Raw genomic sequence first — 12,590 nt, 5'->3', positions numbered from 1 at the left:
ACTTAGCATAACTCTCTCTAGATTCATCCACATTGTTGCAAATGGCAGGATCTCACTCTTACTTATGGCTGAATAATATTCCATTCTCTATATATGCCACCTCTTCCTTATCCATTATCTGTCGATGGACACCTGGGCAGCTTCCATAATTTGACTGTTGTAAATAACGCTGCGAAAAACATAGCAGTGTGTATCCCTTAGAATTAGTGTCTTTGTATTTTGGGGGTAAAAACTCAGTAGTGTGATTGCCAGGGAACTGCTTCCCACAGTGGCTGCACCAGCACGCATTCCAGCCAATAGTGCAGGGGAGGGGGAGAGGGTTCCTTTTCCTCCACATCCCCCTCAATGCTTGTTTCTTAAGTTGTTGATTTGAGCCATTCTGACAGGTGTGAGGCGATATCTCACTGTGGTTTTGATGTGCATTTCCCTGATGGCAAGTGATGGTGAGCATCTTTTCATGTGTCTGTTGGGCACCTGGATGTCTTCTTTGGAGAAATGTCTGTTCGTGTCTTCTGCTCATTTTTAAATTGGATCCTTTGGTTTTGGGTGTTGAGTTGTATCAGTTTTTAGTATATTTGGAAACTAACCCTTTGAAAGCAAATATATTTGGACAAACTAGGAGAGATGGGACAAAGGTGCACCAGCGAGGAGGTGACGAAAAGGTCATGTCCCTTTCTGTCAAAGGGTCATAGCCGGACCCTTTGAAGAAAAGTCTCTAATTGAGGGAAGGATGGAGAGCGCCTGGGTGGCTCAGTTGGTTGAGTATCCGGCTTTGGCTCAGGTCATGATCTTGTGAATTTGGGTCCTGCGACAGGCTCTGTGCTGACAGCTCAGAGCCTGAAGCCTGCTTTGAATTCTGTGTCTTCCTCTCTCTCTGCCCCTCCCCCCTTGCACTCTGTCTGTCTCTCTCTCGAAAATAAACAAATCTTTTTAAAAAATGAGGGAAGGAAGGAGACACGCAAATGCACATACCTACATAGATTTTCATTTCAGGAGGAGCCATTATAGTTCAGCAGAAACCCAACTTGGTGAGAGGCCAAGGAAATTGGGGCTGCCGTAGCTCCCAGAGGAGGCATGGGCAGACTGCCATCGGTCAAGCCTTTGGACTCCAGGAACTTCAGGGAGCCTGGTCCTGCCCGTGGAAAGAAAATATACCTCACACCTAAGGTAGGCAGAATGAGCTGGACAAGGCTGTTCTGGTAAATCCTAACAGAATCCGAAGATACAAAAAGAGAGGTAAAGAAGACAGTGCCAAGCCAGCTCCTTTGTCGAAGCTGGGCAAGGACCATGCCTTAGAGCCACCTGTTGGCTGGGGGCTGCCGAGAGTAGGGGCGACTGGGGCCCGGCGGCTGGATCAGTCGCCTCGGCCACACCACCGCAGGGCTGCTGCGGTGGAAATCACACCTTTCTCACCAGGATGTGTACATGGTGACACCACAGAGGACATATTTGCTGATGACTTTGGAGAGTGTTGGGGGAGTATAATTATCATTAACATTAAAAACGTAGTATAATTAAAAGTAAGATCTCCTGAGCCCAAAATCCTCTTCACAAAGGTAGCAGAGCAGGAGAACGCTTCTATTATTGAAGAAGCATTAAGCCCGAATGCAACGTGCATTGAGGGCAGTCTGCTGAGGGAGCCCAGAGACGGAGACGAATGCCCCCCTTATCTAGCCAAGCAGACACAGCCCACAAAATACGTGAGATAGTCAATCACTGGTTCTCCATGGAGAGGGCCCGACCCCTGGGTCACACATGACCTCGCCCTCACTTTATGCCAGTAATTAGGGAGACCACTTGTGCTGGCTTTATCCGGAAGAGAAACTAACCTCTCATTCTTTAGGATGGAAGGTGATTTTGCAAATTGGAGAAAGGCACCCACGGAAGCTGCCCTCCCACAGGAAGTGGAGGGTGGAGGGCGCTAGCTCCCTGGATGTTTGCATTTCAAAAAAAAAAAAATGGCTCCCAGGTCCTGGAGGAAGAAACATTCCTGAGTTGAGAGACAAGACAAGAGACGGAAGTAGCCATTATAATATATATATATGTATATATATATATATACACACACACACACACATCTGGAAAAGACTGAAAAAAAATTAAAACAAAAGGTTTCTTTTCCCTTATTTTCAACAAGGAGAGTTGAGCTGCTTATTTTTAATTTGCAGTTGTCCTTATGATTTCCTCCCCGTGTTACCACAAAATAATAACATTCCAGCCTTTTCCCTGGGCCACAGCCAGTTGCCTACATATCCAGGGAGCCCACAGTAAAATGCAAACAAAGCAATTACTAGGATTACAAATTAATGTAAGGATGAATTTTAAAACTCAGTATGGCATTTGCCTTGAGGATATAACTTTTTTATTTCCTTAAGTAATCTCTGCACCCAGTGGGGCTCAAACTCACAACCACAAGATCAACAGACTGAGCCAGCCAGGGGCCTTGGGGAAATCGCCTTTAAGTAGAGGAATCATTCACCTTTGTTTATTCATCCATTATGGGACGAGAGAGAATGTAGATCCCAGTGTTAGCCAGGTGACGTTAGACCCAGTCTTCTTTTGCGGTTTCTAATGGTTTCTCTATTAATTAGATGCTTTTCTTTTCCTTTACTACATCATCCTTTACAAACCAGTTAATGTGTGTGTATACGTGTGTGTATGTCAAACTAGAGTTTGGGCACTTGGGTGTATATTGAGTACCTTTGATATTGGAAACAAAGGCAAAAGAAAAAACTGCTATTTCCTTATAAGCTACAGCCCGTTGCTAAGTCATTGAGAAAAGGAGAGTGACCTTCCTCAAGGAACTCAGCTGCCTCAATGAAGAAGCTTTGCTAAGGGCGAAAGGCAATCTTGGCCGGACCCTTCAGAATCCTGTAAGTCTACTTTAACATATAAAAATTCCTTTGGAAACTTCCTTTATCTCCATCCCCCAAGAAACAAGTTGGCAATGATCCTCCAAGCATTTGGTTTTGGGGAAATCTGGCTGAGGCCTCGCATCTTCTATTACTATGGTACATCACGACCATCTCCTTGACCGAAATCTCACAGAGAATAGTGGGGCTTGGGAGACTGCCCCTGCCAAACACGGGATCAGGCCTGGGTAATAACGCTTGCTCATGGGTTGATGGCACGCTTAGTGACAGATGTACCTGTAAGATCCCTGGCGTAGCATATGGGACCTGCAGGGCCACCGTGAGAGCTTGGTCTTTCCATAGAACGGGGGCTACCGCGGCTGCCATCACTCAGAGGCACCCAGGTACCCCCAGGACCACAGCATCTGGAAGAATGGAGAAATACCGTTCGGTCTACGGTCTAGTCCAATTTTTGAGTTGACGCTCCATTAGCAACACCTTTATATTTTCCTGACCAAACAAGTGGAAAGGTTTCTCAAGATCTGGAATCCCCAAAGCTGGGGAGGGGCGAAGCTAACTTCAGTGTTCGAAAGCGTCCCCAGACTCAAGGACCAGGGGTTGCAGAGGTGCCACACAACTGCTGCCTGAGATGGTGCGCACTTGACAAAGGCTGGGCTCCGCTGTCTGCAGTGCCCTGCTTGTCCCCCATGTTGCCTAAGTCCGTTTCTCTGTAGCAGGTGGTTTTATACGCAAATTTTGCTGACTTCCAGAATGTAACATTTAATGGCCTTCAGCAGACAATAGACGCCCTAAATATTTACTTCGGCTTGGTAACCTTGAAGTTTGTCGAAGGAGGCATTATGCCCCCATGAAGCAAGGAGATGGCAGTAAAGCCAAAGTCAGCCTGCGTTGCGCTTTCATTTCTGAGGCTGGCAGCAAGTCTGCGTGTTGTGTGGCCACAGAGCCTTCTGGCGGAAAACCTTTTTCCAAGTTTTCCCCTAAAGGACTAGAGAAGATAGTAGAGGGAGACTTGAAGTCTTTGAGGAATTCTTTGCCACAAATACTGGGCTCCCTCACAAGTAAAAGCAAATAAAACTTTAGACTTGTCCACTAAGGGGACAGAAAAACAGAACACAGATGCATCCGAGAAGGATACTTTGCGGACGATGGTATCAAAGTCAGGACGGTTTTTGGGGTTGGAGACCCCAGGGGTTCACACGACAAATGCAAAATGCATTTATTTCTCACTCCTTTTCCAAATCTATATAGTGGTTGACCGTCTTTATCAAATTTACTTTCCTTCTTTACTGGAAGTAGAAGAATATTACAGGGTGAATGTTCCTTTTTAATTTCCCCCCATTTTCTCCTCCTTTAGTAACTGGCTTTTTCCCTCTAACTGAGCCCTTGGGAAAGGATATTATGTTCACATGATCATACTTACCTTTCTTGTAAACTATTTTTACTGGCTCTAGATCTTGAGTTAATCCAATCCCACTAATTCCTAGGGTGCAAAGCAATCTATTTGTTTCAGTTTGGGTGCTTTTCCGGCATGGTATGAGTCTGCCCCTGGCTGTTATCCCCGTTTTCTTCCAGAAGGAGCATCGTCATCAATTCAGAGGCTTTTTTTTTCCCTTTCAGGGTGCTCCAGGAGCACTCCATCCGGAGTACAGATACAGTAACCTTTACTGGCGCAGCAGATCTCTCCCCCGCTGGAGAGTTGGGAGAAAGGAAGCCCTCCTTACTAAAAACACAAAAACAAACAGAAAAAAGGCATCTGGCTCAGGCGGTAGAGCATGTGACCCTTGATCTCAGGGTTATGAGTTAAAGCCCCACATTGAGCATAGAGGCAAGGAAGGAGGGAGGGAGGGAGGGAGGGAGGAAAGAGGAAGGAAGGAGGGAAGGAAGGGAGGAAGGAAGGAGGGAGGAGGAAGGGAGGGAGGAAGGGACGGAGGGAGGAGGGAAGGCAGGCAGGCAAAGACAGTGCTCCTGCTTTCCAACAAGAGCCCCATCTGTGTGGGCATCACAGAGGAAAAGGAACAAGAGTATGAACCCCAAATGCCAATAACTCTGTTGTCAGCTGGAAAGGGGGAAATTTCCAAGGAAGCTGAGGAATAGGTAGCACTAACATCTACCAGAAAGGGCAAGGATAGACGAACCCGAATGAAAGATACTGACGGAGGGTTCACCAGCCCTCCCTTCCAAGATTCCCTCAATCTATCCATCTGGGCCAAGTGTCTCCTGACTCTGAGTTTTGTCCTGTTTAACCTGTCGCTGTCACCTCCAGAGTCCCTTCTCCACTCCCTCCAGCGCCCTGGCACTGTGCAATCATGACCTGCAAGTTTCTCCTCTTCTTTTGCTGTCTTCATAGGTTGACCAGGGGAGGGACTGTTTGCTTTAGTAAAGAGTTCTAACTAGGGGGCCTGGGTGGCTCAGTCAGTTGAGCATCTGACTCTTTTATTTTTATTTATTTTTTAAACATTTATTCAGTTTTGAGAGACAGAGAGAGAGAGTGCGAGCAGGGGAGAGGCAGAGAGAGAGGGAGACACAGAATTTGAAGCCGGCTCCAGGCTCCGAGCTGTCAGCACAGAGCCCAACTCAGGGCCAAACTCACGACCCACAAGATCATGACCTGAGCAGAAGTCCGACGCTCAACCTACCCAGGCGCCCCGAGCATCTGATCAGAGCTCCGTGTTGGGCTCTGTTCTGAGCATGGAGCCTACTTAGTATTGTCTATTCTCTCTCTCTCTCTCTCTCTCTCCTCTCTTTCTCCTCTCTCTCTCCTCTCTCTCTCTCTGCCCCTCTCCCCCACTCACGCTCACTCTTTCTTTCTCTCAAATAAAAACATTGAAAGAAAGAGTTCTAACTAAACAGCCAATGCATTCTTCAATCTCTTCTTTCCTTCTTTGTCTTTCTCTAGATTATCCCCAAATTCAGTAGCTGCTGCTAGCGGTTGAGCAAGTCTGTCCTTGCCATCCTACCACTCCTACTACCTTCTCCTTCGTATGGGTTTGGAGAGTCGGCACGAGAGCCCAGACAAGGGTTGTTAGGAGCAGGGCTCAATCTTGATCTGCCCCAGGTCCACGCCAGTCAAGTCTGAGAACGTGTCAGCAAACCGCTGATGGAAATCAACGGAGGACTCACCCAAGTTCCTCATTCACCACGGCACCTTCCCCAGCTCACTTCTGTCAGAAAAAGACAGAATCCTGCCACTAGCAAGCCCTCTCGAGGGGTCTCTAACACACCTCGCTCTTCCATGGCTGTAGGGAGTAGCGGACAGTCGACTCCTCTCCTCAACCATCTCCCAGGCCACGATGAGCTGGTTCCACCAAAGTGGAATGTGCTGGTTGTGGCATTCCCGGCAGCAGCCTGGGTCTGGGATGTAGACTGAAAACAGGTTGCAGGATTTCTGCAGACTCTGGTGGATCTTCCCAGGGTTCCGGTGGGTGGGGACCCTTTAGACGAATGATATCAGGAGAGGAGAAGGCACAACACTCTTAAAATTCCCTCTGTGCATGAGGGACCTGGGTAGGTCCCCCACACCATCGGCTCTGCTAGAGGCCCGACTAGGAAGGGCTGGTTTTCCTCATGTTAGGATGGGAACGAGAGGGGATGACATGGCACCTTGGCGTCTTTTCCCATCTTTGTACTTCTCAGCCTGCGTCCCCTTTTCTTTGTCTATTTCCCAGGAACTAATGCAACTTCTGTCCACGCTGCTGCCTGCATATGGCGATCGCAGTCCCATAGTCTCCATCATTGTGCTTTAAGGTCTCTGCCTTTCCAGCTGTGCGGCCTGTGTGAGAAAAGGGACACTTGAAGTGGAACGTCGTCCAGGACGTGAGGTGGACTCAGGGCTCGGCCAGCGGTCACATAATTGTGCATCCTCAGACAGGGCAGGGAACGCATTATCAGCCAGAAAATCGTGTCCTTCCAGGGGAAACCCACTGAGGAAGAGAAACACTGTCTACAAGATCACATCCAGCCCTTCTCAGGAGACGCAGGAGGGATAAACTGAGGCAGGAGGAGCAGAAAGGAGGTTTCTGTGAAAGAGCAAGGAACCTTAGTTCTCGAATTCCTGAGTTTTGAGATTGGCAAGAGCCCTTTTTAGCCGTTATGAAGACTTAGATGTAGCTAAAAAAAGGACAGAGAAAGAAATTCTGAAAGAAAAAGAGGAAGAAGCCTTTCCTCTTGCTTCTGACAGGAAGGCTTAAACCTGTTAGTTTTAATTGGTATTTGTTCTTACAGTGCAAATATTCACCTGTTCTCTCAGTCTCAATCAGTGAGTTAGGATCCGTTTATCTGATCCGAGAGGAGTGATACCATCCAGGCCCCTGCCTTCTGGCAGCTGAATGTCCAAACCACTCAGGACCAGTGACCCCACCTCTGATGACCTCCCAGGATGGAGATGTCACCCATCTCTGTGGGTGGCATATTTTCAGCAACCTGATAGGTTCCGAGTTCTTCCATTTGCTTATTTGAAGTCCTTCCTCCTATAAACTATGGGATAAAGAATATAATTAATGCATCATCAGACCTAACTGTCTGAACAGGGTCAAGATGTGCACACATTGTCTTCCTTGAAGATAAGTCTCAGCTGTGTTACTGAGCATCTCTTTGGTCAGTGCAACTAAACTATGATATGATTTGATTATTTCTAGAATGCCACTTAGATCTCACATCCTCTATACAACCCATTTAGCACTCGAATCTGCCCTTTAATGATGTCTTCACTATAACATGTGCAGTAATTAATTTAACCTTTCTTTTTTTTAAAGATTTTATTTTATTTACTTTTTTTTTAAAAAGTAGGCTTCATGCCCAATGTGGGGATCAAACTCACAACCCTGAGATCAAGAGTCACACGCTCTACCAACTGAGCCAGCCAGCTGACCCAACCCCCAATTTAACCTCTCTGAATCTATTTTCATCCTGTTTAAGAAATAATGCTTACCGCACAGGAGTAGTATATGACATGAAAATTATTTCCACATGTGCACATCTTACCCCTAAAGCTTCACGAAGGGATCATGCTCTGTACTGTCTGATGTCCACAGTAAGAACTCAGCCTGCTAGGGGTGAGGAAGGAACACTGAGATTTCTCCTCCATCTCGGGGGGAAAAAACTTCCTAGCAATTGGAACCAGCCAGTTAGGAATGTCCCAGGACCCAGTGAGCTCTCTCAAAAGCTAGAAGCATTTAAGTAGACACTACCAGACCACCTTGTGGTGCTGCTGTATGTGGCTAAGTCCTATACTGAGTAGGACGTTTCTTTCACTGATTGCTTTGCAGAGAGCTGGGGATTAGTCTCTTGGTTCTGAGAAGGAAGAAGTAATATACTGAGGCTGAGGTCGTGAGGCCTGGATTTCTTTTTTTTTTTTTTATTCTTTTTTTAGATTTAGTTATTTTGAGGGGAAGAAGGGCAAAGGGCAAGAGTGAGAGAATCCCAAGCTTTCTCCGCGCTGTCAGCACAGAGCTTGACATGGGGCTCAAACTCCGAACCATATCATGACCTGAGCCAAAATCAAAAGTCAGATGCTGAACAGATGGAACCACCCAGGCGCCCGAGACCCAGGTTTCGGTCCAAATTCCTGGCCCTACTTCCTTAGCCCCGAGGAGAGGTGAAACTGAAGTCAAGGTTGCCTGGACAGTCCCAGATAACGGAGAAGCAAGAGTGCAGTTACATAAACGACTGGTCCCACTAGACTGCTTACCCTCATATACCCAGGAGAAGCGGGGGAGGGAGACACGTTCTTCCTCTGAGCTGAAGCTTCGTTACAGGGCACGGAGACCACCGGGAGGGTGGGCAGATGCTGGAAAACGAGAACACTTCCTGGGGGACCAAGACTGGAAAACTGTTCTGGCCTCTGCTGGTGGCCCTATGAATGTGATCGGTTTCCCTGATAACCAATCCCTTCTCTTGCCTGCGGTCCCCATTCCCTGTCCCCTCTGGCTGCCTGTGCAGAGCAGGACGACTGGAAAGGCCCCAGCAGAGGTGATCCTGGTCTAATCTTCTCTAGGGAGAGAACACCCTGGGCACCTGGCAGGCAGAGACATTTCAGAAATTTCACTTCGGCTATTTTCCTAAGCTAGCATTCTGTGGTAGCCGTGACCGTGGCCTTTCACAGGTCAGCTCTCAGGCAGATGCCATGTTCGGAGGGCACAAGGGGATAATGCCATTTTATGGACCCACTGAACTTCCAAAACAGCGCATCTAACCTTTCCACCTTTCATTCTTTGGTTGCTTGCAATTTTTATATTTTTATACTTCATTATTCTTCATAATGGAAAAAAAATTAAGAGGAGCAACTAAAATTTTAATATGCATATGCTAATGCTACCCTATATTCTTGGAGCACTTTTTAATCTCCCCGAGTGCCAGAGGCCTTTCCAGAAAAGATATATTGTTGCAACTGTACCGCAAAGCTTTGCAATTCAATAACACCGGGGACACCATAGCCCAGTTCTATGAATAGAACGCTGCCTTTCCCAAGGGAGCCACAGGGCCCATGAGAAGTCTCTCCTGGGATTGGCTGAACAGAATATGGGAAGGGGGAGTGAGGACTGACCGGAGCGTGGCCTTTAAACGTGAAAAATATTGAAAAAATATAAAGTGCTTATTAACCAGGCTGGCTTTTAACAGTGGCTAATTTGGGTAATATAGGAAAAAACCAATTCTGTTGCATCTTTCCAAATTTTACCCTTCCAAATTAGCCAGAGTTCAGGCATTGGCCATAAAATATGTATGAATACTTACAGAGACTCAGTCATACACAGCAAAAAAACAAAAACAAAAACAAACAAAAACCCATCAGCTGGGTTCCAGGTTCTGAACTTGAGAAGCCTTCTTTTATATTCAGAAAGGAAATTTCAGTAGCTCAGGATGAAATAACCAGAAAGGAAAGAGGAGGGAAAGCCAGCCTTGCAAACTACCCTGTGCCGTCCCACACCCACTTAGCAGGCTATCGTAAGCACAAGCCTTTCAAGGATATTCAGTGAAGACCATCTCCACCCCAAACCTCTCCAGTCTCTGTGTTCAAGCGGTGTAGCCTGGTAGAGGCCGTCATACTCCACAGAAACAATAAAATGTCTAGAACATCTCGCTGATTAATGGGCTTTAGCAGAAGAGAGAGCCCCGTGGTTCTCTGAAAAGGCACATTTGCTTCCACACTGCTTGTGCACCTGCCTATGGAAATGGCCACACAACTCCACGCAAAGAAGCTTTTGGTCTCGGGTGTGCCCTTCGAAATGGTCTCCCACGTTCCTGTGCTGGAGACACAGCATTATGGAAAGGGAACAGCCTTGTTGCAGAAATACTTTTATTCCTGCCCCTGCTGTAGGGGGAACACCTGGAGGTCAGCAAGCTACAGGCTCTCAGCCAAATCCAGCATGGGAATGTTCCTGTACGGCTCGTGTGCAGTGAGCAGTTTTTACACTTGCAAATGCCTGGAAAATAATGTTTTTAATGTTTTTCTTTTTATTAATTTCTGAGAGAGAGAGACGGCGTGAGCAGGGGAGGGTCAGAGATAGAGGGAGACACAGACTCTGAAGCAGGCTCCAAGCTCTGAGCTGGCTGTCAGCACAGAGCACGACGCGGGGCTCGAACCCACGAACCATGAGACCATGACCTGAGCCGAAGTTGGACACTTAACCGACTGAGCCACCCAGGCGCCCCGAAAATAATGTTTTAAAAATATTGGGACACATGACAATGAAATGAAATTCAAATTTCAGTGTCCATTCATGAAGTATCATTGGAACCCAGCCACATTCATTCGTTTACATTTTGTGAAATGTCTAGGGCAGCTTGTATAGGCTACAGTGACAGAGTTCAGTAGTTGTGACAGAGACAATATGGCTCAAAAAGCCTAGAATAGTCACTATCTGGCCCTTCACAGAGAGTTTGCTTCCCCTTAGCCTGGAAGATACTACTTCAAATTAGGCACTCAAGTTTTTGTTGAATGAATAGAGCCACCATACCCAAGTGGCTATATGATCGTCTCTTCTGAGCAACAGCCCGTATCCATCACAGACTGTTGGAGTGAATGGAGTTACTAGGCTGCTCTCGCACTGATGCCCATGCAGAAAAGTTTCTAAGATAAAACAATCTTTTGGGTCTATAAAACTAACGGTGAATCTTTAGAGTATTGCTTGTATTTGTCTTCGTTCTTTTTCTTGAAATTGCTGAAGACTCTTTTTTTATGTGGTTCTTCCAAAAGGCTCCTAAATCGCTGATCACAGATGAGCACTCACCATAGGATGAAAGCAGTGCACACAGGCAAAGCCCTAAAATCATCTTCAGGGACAAGGCAAACGTTTTGCACAATAATTGGCTCAAGTGAGGGTGCCTGGCTGGCTCAGTCGGTAGGGCATGTGACTCTTGATCTTGGGGGTGGGAATTCGAGCTCTGCATGGGGTGTCAAGATTACTTAAAAATAAATAATATCTAAACAAAAATTGGCTAAGCTGGACTGTTCCCATTTTGGGGAACTTGAACTTAGAATTCATGAGAATCCCCACCCAGGTCCAACGCAAGATCTCTTCCAGAAGCTGGGTACTATAGGGAATTTGCTTCTCAAACTGATCAAGGACCAATGACTCCCAGAGAACCGAGAACAAATTGAAACCAGATACAAATGGAAAGATTTCTTGATTCTCACACTGAGGAGCTGTAAAGGCCTCAGGTGAAAGAAATGAATAATGGCAGGCAGTCTGATATCTGAGTGACTAAGGAATGTGTAATAAAACCCATTAACTGAGATGAGAGCATGATGCTTAGTAAGTAGAATTTATTATTATATTTTTTAATGTAAGTTCTATGCCCAACGTGGGGCTTGAACTCACCATCCCAAGAGTCGCATGCTCTTCTGACTGAGCCAGCCAGGCGCCCCTCAGCAAGTAGAATTTAAAGTTAAATACCAGGTACATAGAGGTTTCCTGTCCTTGCAAAGTTATACAATTTCTTAGTCAAAGTTGAGACTGTAACTCAAACCTCCTCTAAACTCCACATTCGCCTCTTTTTTAAGTGACAGCAGAACAGATCATGCGTCACCCTCGGTGTACTTCAGCGTCAGCTGGCACTCCTGTCTTGTACTTTGTACTTTGAATCTATCCTCATGTCTTTTATTTTTGGTAAACTTTTTATTTTAGAACAGTTATTTTTTTTTAGAGTTACAGAAAAACTGCAAAGAAAATAAGAATTCTCATATATCCTACACCGATTTCCCGATTATTAACATCACGTTAGTGTGGGCCATTTGTTACAATAATAAATCAATACTCATATATTAATACCAGTGAAAGCTCATATTTTTATTTCCGTAGTTTTTATGTAATCCCCTTTCCTGCTTCACAATCCCATTCAGTCTGTCACATCACATGTCGTCATGTCGCCTCACCTGCTCATGGCTGTGACAGCTTCTCACTTACCTTGTTTTGAGGAGTACCGCTTATTGAGTAGGATGTCCTTCAACAGATTTACCTAGCATTTTTCTCATTTTGGCTGGGGTTATGAATTTTGGGGAGGAAAACCAGAGTTAAAGTGCCATTTTCATTACAACATATCAAGAGTACCATCAACATGATAGAACTTTAAAAAAAATTTTTTTTTTGAAAGAGAGCATGCGCACTAATGGAGAAGGGGCAGAGAGAGAGAGAGACACAATCCCAAGCAAGCTCCATGCTCTCAGCACAAAGCCTGATTCAGGGTTTGAACTCATGAACTGTGAGATCATGACCTGAGCCA

This window comes from Crocuta crocuta, unplaced genomic scaffold, assembly GCF_008692635.1.
Source record: "Crocuta crocuta isolate KB4526 unplaced genomic scaffold, BGI_CrCroc_1.0 scaffold3, whole genome shotgun sequence".
Lineage (NCBI taxonomy): Eukaryota > Metazoa > Chordata > Mammalia > Carnivora > Hyaenidae > Crocuta > Crocuta crocuta.
The sequence above is the reverse complement of the archived record's forward strand: the minus strand, read 5'-3'. Positions refer to the sequence as shown.